This window comes from Siphateles boraxobius, unplaced genomic scaffold (genome assembly GCF_051911475.1).
Source record: "Siphateles boraxobius isolate OS27281-9 unplaced genomic scaffold, OSU_SipBor_1 86, whole genome shotgun sequence".
In the NCBI taxonomy this organism is placed as follows: Eukaryota; Metazoa; Chordata; class Actinopteri; order Cypriniformes; family Leuciscidae; genus Siphateles; species Siphateles boraxobius.
The window spans coordinates 5,360,346-5,371,797 of record NW_027509215.1 but is presented as its reverse complement, the minus strand read 5'-3'; the positions used below and the strand labels follow the sequence as shown (position 1 = coordinate 5,371,797).

At 35.7% G+C, this 11,452-nt stretch overlaps 1 long non-coding RNA gene across 1 annotated transcript; it reads left to right on the top strand.

Annotated features, from left to right (window-relative positions):
• The first annotated feature begins 424 nt into the window (after window positions 1-424).
• LOC143731096 (uncharacterized) lies at window positions 425-2,964 on the top strand. The gene is made up of 4 exons (XR_013200695.1): window positions 425-515; window positions 649-981; window positions 1,092-1,186; window positions 1,335-2,964. It is a non-coding gene; the product is annotated as an uncharacterized LOC143731096 (long non-coding RNA).
• Window positions 2,965-11,452: the final 8,488 nt, after the last annotated feature.

Here is an 11,452-nt window from a genome sequence, read left to right as displayed (position 1 = left end):
CAAAGTAACTTGAACTAAATGTAACTCAGTAGAAATTGTCTGTTTTTGTTGGATTTTGATATCAACAGTTACAGTTAAGATTAGACTCATTGTAGTGTCTAAAAGATCAGATTTACTGTACAACATTTGTTTACTTCAAACTACAAAAACATTGAACAACTTGAATCATCCACATTTAAGTGCATAGCATTTCTGTCATATTCATAAAATTATAATAGTCCAAATGTAGGCAAAATATTGGCTACATCTGAACATATGTCAGTAGTCCCAAATGCATGATGGGGATGGAAGAAACAAATGGGGCATTTTTGTTTGCAAGATGCCTGTGAAGGACACTGTGTCCTATTCAAAGCTACATGATGCTGACATGTGTCAACCAATCGCTGCAACATAGATATAATCATCACACGTGCATGCTTGGTTCAGATGCCATCTAACTCTAAACACAAGACGACGTGAGCTTAGACACACTGCAGACATGAATCTGATAACTGCACTGCTGTTTTTTCTCTCAGGTAACAAATCTTTTGTTTTTGCAATTTTATACGTGGACCATAGAGATGTCGCTGATTCTGTGCAATGGATTTAAAGTGTTTTAAATGGGTTTAGTCTGTCATTTCTTGTTTTGATGCATATTCTCTCTTACAGGTCTTTTTGGGGGTTACACTCTTCTTACTAAGCAGTTCTATTATGTATCTAATCAAATGACTTGGACAGAAGCTCAGAGCTACTGCAGACTGAAATACACAGATCTGCTTTTTGTGTGCAATGAGGAGGATCTAGACAAAATGTCTTCTCTTCTTCCTAGTTTTGATTATAGAAAAGCATGGATAGGGGGGTTTAATCTGAATTCTGAGTCTGACCCACAAAACATTACGGAAAGTGAAAATACTCAGAAGAACTGTCTCACAATAGACACTGATACCTGGAAACCGGCCAAAAGGAGTTGCGCACTGACATTTTCATTTTTCTGTAGCCAAAGTGAGTATCTCTCTGTATTTTAGCAAAAGAAGCCTAATGGTAAAATTAGATCTAAACATATTTCGTTTTCTTTGATGTTCGTATGCATGTTTGTTTACCTGTTTCCTTAGGTCAAGGCAAAAGGGTTGTGCTGCGAATGAAATTGAATCCTGATGGACAACAGGACCTCAATGACCCTGAAATAAGATCGAACATGTTAGCTAAGGTAAAAGTGATTTCTTCTGTGTGCTCTGAAATGCTTTGAAGCCAAATGTTTTAATGTCATCAATACATATCCAAATCACATGATGAAATAGCAATATATTTGTCAAAAGTGGTTTTGTTATTCCATTATAGTTCTTTTTTTCCTTCAGATCAACGAGAAATTCAACGAAATTGGGTTTGGTGATGCTATCAAAATACGGTTGATCACAAAGCGAGAATCACTGGGGAAAAATGCAAATGATACCTGCAAATAGTAGTTATTATTATTTTGAATGAATTTGTAAAATACAGTTGCAATCATTTCTTACATGCTAATATAGTTATGCCATTCATTGTATAATTTACACACTGTAAACTCAGGCTAAGCATTTTGGGTTATCAATACATTAAGCAAGGTTTGTTAGAAAACCGTCACTTAAAAACTGGGTAATTTTAATTTTATATTTAACAACATTATTACAATATTATGTTTCAGTTATCTCTGTAAAGAGCTTTGAAACAATCTAGTAAAAATCGCTATATGCTATAAGGTGACTTCATATTAAATGAACGATAGTTGTATTTATCTTTTTCTAAAACAACTATTTTACTATTTTAATCGTACAATTTATATGATTACTTACAGGAAGCTTGAGCTTTTTGAAATACGTAGTCTTGTGATTCTGATGGTCAACAGGCATCGTAAGTATGAACTGCGGATATTTCCAGCGTTCGGATTGTTTCATCGTAAGAGTAAGAGGGATAAAGTGCAGGCAGTCAGTCGTTATAGCAAATTGAATGGTGTAAACTGTGAATTTAGTAATTTAATTATTTTCTTTTAGTTGTCGTTTTAGGGACAATCCTTATATCAGTCAGCAGAGGGCGCTATCACACAGATTTTCATCACACAGATCACGGCTATATTCACGCTGTGCATTGTTATATTAAAGCCTAGTATAGAAATATTGTTATGAAAGGACTCAATTGAAATAAAATATATTAATTAAAAATACAACAAACTTGCACACAGAAATACATGGCTTATTTGTGAAGTCTAATGCCACAAGGGTTCAGTGATTTGGCTGGTTAGCATGGCCCTGTTTATCCCCTTCAAGTAAGAAAAAAAGTATTATGTATAATACTTATTATGTAGATAATAGGTATCAACATATTATGTAGAAAACAATTACAGCTAGAATTGTCAATGATCAGTCACAATCTCGTATTAGTGCTCTTTACAATCAATAATACCAGCAAATTCAATCATTGCATGTTTGTAATAGTTTGTTGTGTTTATAATCTGAAAACTATTCCCTACAATTTTAAAGCATATCAGCTGTGGGCCTCATCAAAAATGTATGTCTGTGACGCACTTAATACGGCATTCTGCCACTAGACCATTAGAATGCACGCTTTAAATAATCGAATCTATGTATTTTTCTCGCCGTCAGCAACACATACACACACACACACACACACCTGCCCCACCCACTTTTAATAACAAAGTTACGCCACTGTCTGTGACGCACATAATACTGCATTCTGAAAAAAGCAAACCCTGCCCACCATCTGCGTCAAGTCACACCATGTGTGGTTTCCAAGCGTTTTCACAAATGTGGGATTTTGAAGCTCCCACCTCCTCCATGATAGCACAGTCGATTTAATTCTACAATAGTTTCATCTGATTGATGCTTTACTTACTTTATTTGTTTGTTTGAACAAGTTTCCTTGACTTTCAGGCCACATTGAGATTTTTTCATTAAATTAAACCTGCAAATAAAGTTTTAGGATTTGCAAAAATGTAAGCGTCAGTAGGCTAGCCTATCAAATGATTATTTGGTCTGATGAAAAGAGATAGTCTCGGTCCAGATCAAACTGAACAAAGGTTTGGTTCTTCTCTTGTGTGAAAGCATTTTCTACATGGTTCGGACTTTCCGGGACTATCAGACCATTTACAGGAAGTTCCGGGCGGTGGTTCTCGCAGGATTGTTTGCAGTCTTCTCTTTTACTGCCGGCGACGATAAAATGTTCGCACAACGAGGACGTTCCTTTGGCGAATTTATTCATTTAAACTTGATTATAGTTGGTGCTGCATGTAGTAATGCCGTAATAATAACAGTATAGTGGCAACTGGCAACGATATGCGTCTGTACATTCATTCTTGTCAAAGTTACCCGCCAAATTGACAGCACGCTGACGTCAGACGCACGTCCGTTTACAAACCAATAAATGTCAAGATGCAGCCCACATAGGTGATGACGACAGGACGAAAGTATGTCATGTAGCCTAAAGTTCTATAGTGCGCTCGCGGCTCGCATAATTACAATGTGAAACCAAACCAAAACTTACCGAATGTATAAAATGTATCAAAACATGAACTTTGGTTCGGACCTGTTTGCAGACTTTCAGGTGTGAAAACGCCCTAAGGAGGTTTCACACCTGTAATTTTGATTCGGATCAAACTGAAAAGTCCGAAAATCCGATTCCTTGGTGTGACTGTGAAGGGCCCTACAGGAAAAAGGGGGCATACCAAACACAAAAAATTGTTACATTTTAATGTCACATTTTTACACTTTTTGTATAAAAGGGGTGGGCCTACATATTAAATGCTGAAGAAAATTGAATAAACATGCAAGTCTTTTTAACATTTTTACATTTTAAACACATAATAGCTACATACATAGCCCAAATAATATATAATATATATATATATATATATAACACTGGTTGAGACTTTTGTTGGATGATTTGACTTTATTGACTAACATGAAAACTACAACACGTGTAATGATTCAGTGGGCAAAAATGAAGGATGCCAGAGCCGTGGGTGTGTGTTAGTAGGAGTGTGGTGGCGCGTGATCGTGTGTGTGTGTGTGTGTGTGTGTGTGTGTCTGTATGCAGGAGAGGTGAGAAGATATGCATTTTTAAGTGGGTGAATTGTGATGCATTTCCGCCGGTTCATTAGGTGTGGGAAGCACAAACACCTCTGTGTTTAGACGAATGACTTAATATGAGCATGAATTTTTAGAAGGGGAACTCTCCTTTTTGCATCAGCTCAGATCCATGTTGCATCCTAATGACATCATTCATTACAGGAAAGAACTGCATTTGTTCTGGACAGTGGATGTTTCACACTCAGATTAGTACAGAATCTGTGAGTTTTAAAGTTGCTATGAAACAGAAATAGAGTCAGATCTTCCCCTTCATATTGCGAATTTACTTCAGAGTTTGAAAGAATCAAAAAGGGGGAAAAAACTGATAGGGACTTACTGGATTTTGATAAAGGAGATATTTGCAAGGATGGGTTTAACCAGACAAAATGATTGAAATCCAGCACACCTCAACAGAGACAACCCTGTTTTTCAACAGAAGATTTAATTGTGATTATAACAATTGCAAGATTTAAAAAAAACATACACATGAATGAACTGTTCACAATAAGAGCTAAAACAGAGATCTAAAACAGTGCATGATTTTTAATTTCATGCTGACTTTAATCTCTTATTCAACCTTTAAATGGACTATATGCAAGAATGTTCATGTATTAATCACTTTTATGTTGCCAATGTGTTAAACAGCTTAAGCTACAATTACAATTGTAACAAAACATAAAAACTAGACCGTCTCCATTTCCGACTTCCTATGTTGTCTATGCAGGCCTGTAGAGTAGACTGATTTTTATGTGAAAGTGTCGGAACGTTTTTGCCAGGAAAATCAAGATGTGACCTTTACGCGCACTCCCAAGAGCCTTTTAATGACACATCAAATGAATGCTTATACAGTGTTCAGGGTAATACCGAAAGGGCAATTCTGTACTGTAATGCAGGGGCGCGGCTAGAAATGTTGGGCCCTATGAAAGAATATGAGGTTGGGCCCCCTAACCCACCCATTCCATTAATAACATCGATCTCTGGGGGCCCCAAAAGTGTTTGGGCCCTTAGAATCGTCCTAACTTTTCCCCCCTTAGCGGCACCCCTGCTGTAATGTCAATCTGTCATACAAATAAAAGGGATTAATTAAAATTTTGCAAGATCTATAATAACCCATAAGTGTAATCCTGTTCCTGGAGATCTATCTTACTGAAAAGTTCAGTTCCCACTCTGATAAAAACACAACTGAATTACAGTCAGTTGCAAAGGATGCAGTCCCTGAATTAGAACACAGCTTAAAGGTAGGTTGATCTACAGGAACAGGATTGGGCACCCCTATTAATCTATAGCCTCAGATATACTTTAGATTCAAACTATCAAAACGTTGTAATTTTAATTACCTCATCCGTCAACATGATGCTGGTGAATTGAAAAGCTCGTGCATATGGATATCCACACCGTCGCTATACTTTCTTAATTGCTGCGTTAAATTATAAAGGTATTTATAAAAAGGTATTTTCAACTTCTTTTTACTTATAAGCAAAGAACGAATAGGAACATCGCCGTGAGTAATCGCGACCTTGAATCACGTTCAGTTTCTTAGCCAGTGCGAGCACGAGCAGTAAGTTGCTGGTTGCAGTTCACTTAATGGTCACTGGAGTCGCTAATAAGGGTTTCTGAATACTACATGGACACATTTTACATTTTTCATAATATTTTATTCCAGGCCTATAGAGATGGCTTTATTTCCCATGCAAATACAGATATCTGAATTAACTGTAGAGATATATGTATCTAAAATGTTTAGTTATAGATCTCAAATCACCTCTGAAACCACTTTCCCCTTTCCCCTTGTTTCACAGACTAGTCCTAAAATGCATGTTTGAGATGTTTTAAAGGTACAATATGTAGGATTTTTGCATTAAAATATCCAAAAACCACTAGGCCAATGTTATATATTTTGTTTAGTTGATTACTTACAATACCCCAAATGTTTCAAACAATTTGTAAATCGTGAGAAAATTGCGATTTTATCCAAGGAAACGGGGCGTGTGAGCAGGGGTGAGGAGTCACCAGTCAATGACGTCATATCCGCGCTACCCTCGGTTTCCGCCACGTTTGAACTCGTACTGCCATAGTAACCATGGCGACAGACGTTGACAACTGGCCCGTTATGCTTAGCAGGACGCTCACGCTCTTGTTGTTTTGTGCAAACAATTTGGATCATGGTAAGCTGACTTTGAGACAAAAAGAGGACTAAAACGAAGATTAACATCTTTCGAGATGCCGAGAGCTCCACGTCTGCGACTAACTTCGACTTGACAGAGACGTGAGTGTTGCATGTACTTTTAGACAGGTGAGCAAATGTACATAAAACAAATGTTATCCATGTTAATCAGTGTTATTTAGTTCAACATGATGACATGTTAGAATATGATCTGTATGTTATTCTAATGTTGATCTAGCTTAATGTACTTAGTCTCATACAGCCAACACACAACCTAACTAAAAACATTCAACACACTCAAATGCCGTTTAGTGTGATAGTGTAACTGTTAGAGCAAGTGAAACAGCGCTGCATTATCTCAAGTTTGATTCGTCTAAGAAACTGACCTGTGTGAGTATTAATTCAGCACTTAAGTGTAGTTCGGTAGAATGAAATGTCCTTATTCTTTTATATCCGTGGGACTCGCGTTGCGTGTGGCGCTGGTCTACGTCTAGCAATCGCGCCCTGCTTCATACCACAGTCATGTTAAAAACATAACATTCAGCTTAATGTGGAATATACGTCATCAGTATACGCCTTTGTTATTGTAAGAGGTTAGCGACCCCTGCTGGCGAAAAATCCTTATATATTGTATCTTTAACTGAAAGTAACTTGCACTGACATATCTTATAATATGTCAGTGCCCTTTATTTTGTCGCAAGATGCACAACAGTAATGTTTTATAAAGCTACTCAAATGTTCTAATTGAACTAAGGCATAATCCTGCTCAATGTAAGCCATGTCTATAAAACTGGGCCTTTATATTCTACTATATTCTAAAACCATGCACAATGCACAATAAAACCATGCACCATTCTAAAAAGCACAATGTTTATTTTGTTATAAAAAATCTAGCGCATTATTTAAATCAGGTATTTTAGTACTTGATTTAATTTAGTTAAAAGCCGTAATTGTTTAAAATGCTGTATTTCAGTTAAGTATTTAACATAAATGTACCACATGCTGTATCTTTCTGTGGTAAATGTCCTCATTAAAGTAAAAAGATACCTCTCAAAATCATTTTCAAGAGCAAATACATCACCCCCACCACTTTTTATGAAATTTCTTACAATGTTGCAGACTTACAGATACAGCAAATGTTTCCCAAATCTAACATCTAAGCACATTTAACATCTCTTTTTTTTTACATATTATAATAATATACATATACTTAATAAAAGTCAGATGGATAGTTATTCTTTTATAGTTGTTTTTGTTTAGCACAGAATGAAAATTCTCTCTCTCATGTCTCTATCTATTTACATTTATGCATTTGGCAGATGCTTTTATCAAAAGTGACTTGCACTGCATTTCAAGGTACACGCTTACATTCTTATCAATTCTTGCTTTCCCTGGGAATCAAACCCATGGACTTGACGTTGCAAGTGTCAATGCTCTACTGTTTGAGCTATTCAGGAAAGCTGTTTATTACTTTGTGAGCTAAATATTGTGGGTGATATTTGAATTTCAATATCTTTTTGATACAATTGAAATGCATTATATAAGCATTGGCTTATAGGTTGCATGAATTTAAAGAAATTGGTTTTGTTGGCAACAATAACCACAGAGATTTCTAGATTGCAAGAGTTTCCAGCAGTCTAAAGCAAATCTATGCTATTGAAGGTTTTCTATGGAAATATGTTTATAGAAAGACTTTCATTTCATCCTCCTGATCACCCAGACGCAGGATTTCATTCACTGACTCACGGTTCCTAAGCAACATTCTGCAATAATTCAACACAACATAAGTGAGGCTTCTCTGTGGTCAGAGAATCTCTGCTCTGAGTAATGTGGGTTTTTTATTAAATAAAATAATTCCTCTACCACCACACGTGATCAGCGGCAACAATAAATGATTGCAAGAACTTTTTGTAATGCAACATGCTGCATCACAGACACATGAATGTAAAAAATGATAACCAAATAAAGGAAAGATATGAAATCACAGCACAACAACCACACTTTCAGAAAAAAAAGGTGCTGTGTAGAGAATTAAAGGGTTCTATCAGACACTTCATGACTTTTATGGGTTTTTCCATCATGGGATCATTGTATGGATTAATTCATTTTTAATTTTAATTAAATGTTATGAATTAAATAGCTCTTAAACATTCTTTATCACTAGAAACATTGAAATAACCTGTTAAACATAAATGTGTTATGCAATCATTTAAGACATTATTTTGTCTTTACTTTTTAATTGAGTCAAGAACCTTACGGTTCCAAATAGAACCCCATTTGAACTTTTTCCAAGAGTGTAGCATGCACTCAAAACAAGCTGACAAAATCTTAGCTACTTAAAGATCTAGTTGTTATGACAACAAGATGCAACAAAGCCTTCAACTACACAAGTACAAGAATCCTAAACCTTTTTTTTATTCAATGGTGATTCAATAAAGCATCATTATTACGCTTTTTTAGCACTATAGCAAATAGGTTTGATGAACAGGCCTAAGAAAAGAGTTTTGGCTAAATCATCAGCCTCATGGGGAAAAAATCCTGGGATTTTGCAAGGAAATACACGTTTCTGACATATTTCATAATAAGGGAACATCTTAATGCTAAAACAGTACATTGTGGTTGTTTGATAGTCATTGTTGTGTGTTGGTTTTTACATGTCCTCTTCCCGAAGCACTCCACAAACCTCCACGATAAACAAACCCACGCATCTAAGGATTTGCGTCATGGAGAGAGGTGGGCAATTACAGTTCATTCTTGTTTATGCTTCTCTCTCTGCCTGTTGTCCTTCATTAACACTTTTGTCAATGGAATCAGTTTTCTATGTCTGAAGGAGAATGATGTCATATCTGATCCTTTGGCATAATGTTAAGCTAAATGACGCTGAATCATTTAAATTTTTTAAAAAGAGCTCTCAATGACTTCATGGTTTATATTTTATTTATTAATTTCAAACTTCAATAAAGAATTGTGTTACTCTACCATTGTAAATGACATAACGTACAACTCCTTTACAATCACTGATTAAATATATTATGTCATACTCTGACATATTGTATAAGTGGAAAAGAGAGGGGAGGGGTGGCCACTCCAGGAAGTGCGAGGGAGGAGGACAGCACGATTTCACCAGGCACCAGGCCAGAACCTTTTCCGTCCCGGTCATGTCTGCTGCTGGGTTATATATATGCTTGCTGATGTAACGCTTAGGACAGGATCCAAAAGACAACTCCTCTTTCCCTATTCCAGACAGATGTAATGGAAAATCCAGGCAATAGGAGCTTACTGTGAGGGAGTTCAAAATGTGCTTGTCAAGTTTAGAAGTGATTTGGTTCAGGAAAGTGCTACCAGGATGGTGCGTCCATTAAAACACAGTGGATCTAGTTCTAAATCCATAATCTTTTATTTGTAAATAGCAGCAGGAATCAGAGTCGTATGGTGGACAAAAGATCAATAAAGAACAAACAGATTTTAAACATTTAACACCATGGAAATTCAAACAATAAATTACAAATCATATAAATCCAATAAATCACATTTCAGAGTTAAACCCAAACAAACATAACCTCAAGAATTAACATTATACAAAGCACAAATTCAAAATGAATAAACTTACTAATCTTACTAACTCTCTACATAAAGGAAAAGGAAAATCTGCTTCAGCTCCGAGTTGCACACACAAACACACACCAAACATTTGGTGCTCCTCCCCTGACTGGCTACCTCATGTGTTGCTGAAATTTCATACAAAAATGCTGAAAATGCTTTATCAATCAAGTTTAATAGATTTTGAAAGTGTTTTCTTACAATTCAAGAGCATAAATTAAGAATCTGAGATGCGATTTCATTTCCCCCAATGAAACTGAATCCTATAATGTGTACTTTTAAATACACTCTTAAAAATAAAAGTTCTTGATTGGCAACTATGGTTCCATGAAGAACTTTTAACATCAATGGAACCTCTCATTGTACAAAAGGTTCTTTATATAGTGGAAAAGTGTTCTTTGCACACAAAAAATGGTTCTTTCTGTTGATTTAAAGGTTATTTAGGGAGACAAAAATTGTTCTTCCATGGCGTTGCAGCCAAAAAACCCTTTTGGATCCCGTTTGGAACCTTTAGGAAATCATAGCTTCTTCATTTAGGGTCAAAGAAATGGGAAACTCTGTATTACATGAAATAACACAATCAGCTTAAATACAATTCACAATTACTTACATCAGACAGACAAAAAAAAGCATGCCTCATTTCACCTGATTTCGGATCTTAAACTATGAATTTGAGTAAAATGTTTCAGCATTTTTATTATTGTGTTAATTTATGAGATGTAGAGACAGAGATCATGTTACAGAGTTTATGTCATGAGAATGGAACTCAGTTTGGCAGTTTTGATCCAATTAGGCCAAACGATGACTTTACCAATACAGCTAACATGAAAGAGAGAGTCCAGTAGGGCATCAAGCCTTGAATAGTTCACATCTAACAACATTTTACTAATAAAACCAAATGGCTCACAGATACATTAAAGGAGTCACATTGTATTTTACATCTAGAAAACAGAAAGTCAATAGTTTGGTTTTAGATTATTTAGCTAATAATGCATTATTGTAATAAGCATGAAAAATACTTGCACATACATATCTTTATGCTTATGGTTCATTTTTAATGCAATCAACCTATTTTATTATTTGAAACATTGAATGAATTTGAATTGTAATTAATATTTTTGCTGCATCCACCATCTTGGATGGATTTTCTTCCCCACCGTGAAAGTCATAATGCATTATGTGATCGTCTTCTCAATGAAGGATACATTCTAACAATGATTTCAACGAAAAGTTGGTCTCTTAGATTTTACATGCAGAAATATGACATTTCATCGTCCATAAATGTAATTCATTGCAAAACAAAACCCCAAAAAACAAAAGGTCCCATTGTAAAACAATATGCACTTTTTGCTGAACACCACTCAAAGAATGCGTCATTTAATAGTCTTGTTTTAGGATTGTTTTGGCCCTCAGTTGTCTTTTATGTGCGTCACATTCAGACCATTTCACAAAACCCAAAAGAACCAATGACAAACATACTCAAACACCACTCAAACAGCCTGGATCTGACGAGTATCTGATAAAAGTGGAACTATTAAAGATGGCCCACTCTATTCACTGACTCATGGCTTTTTCAGTTAGAAAGTGCTTC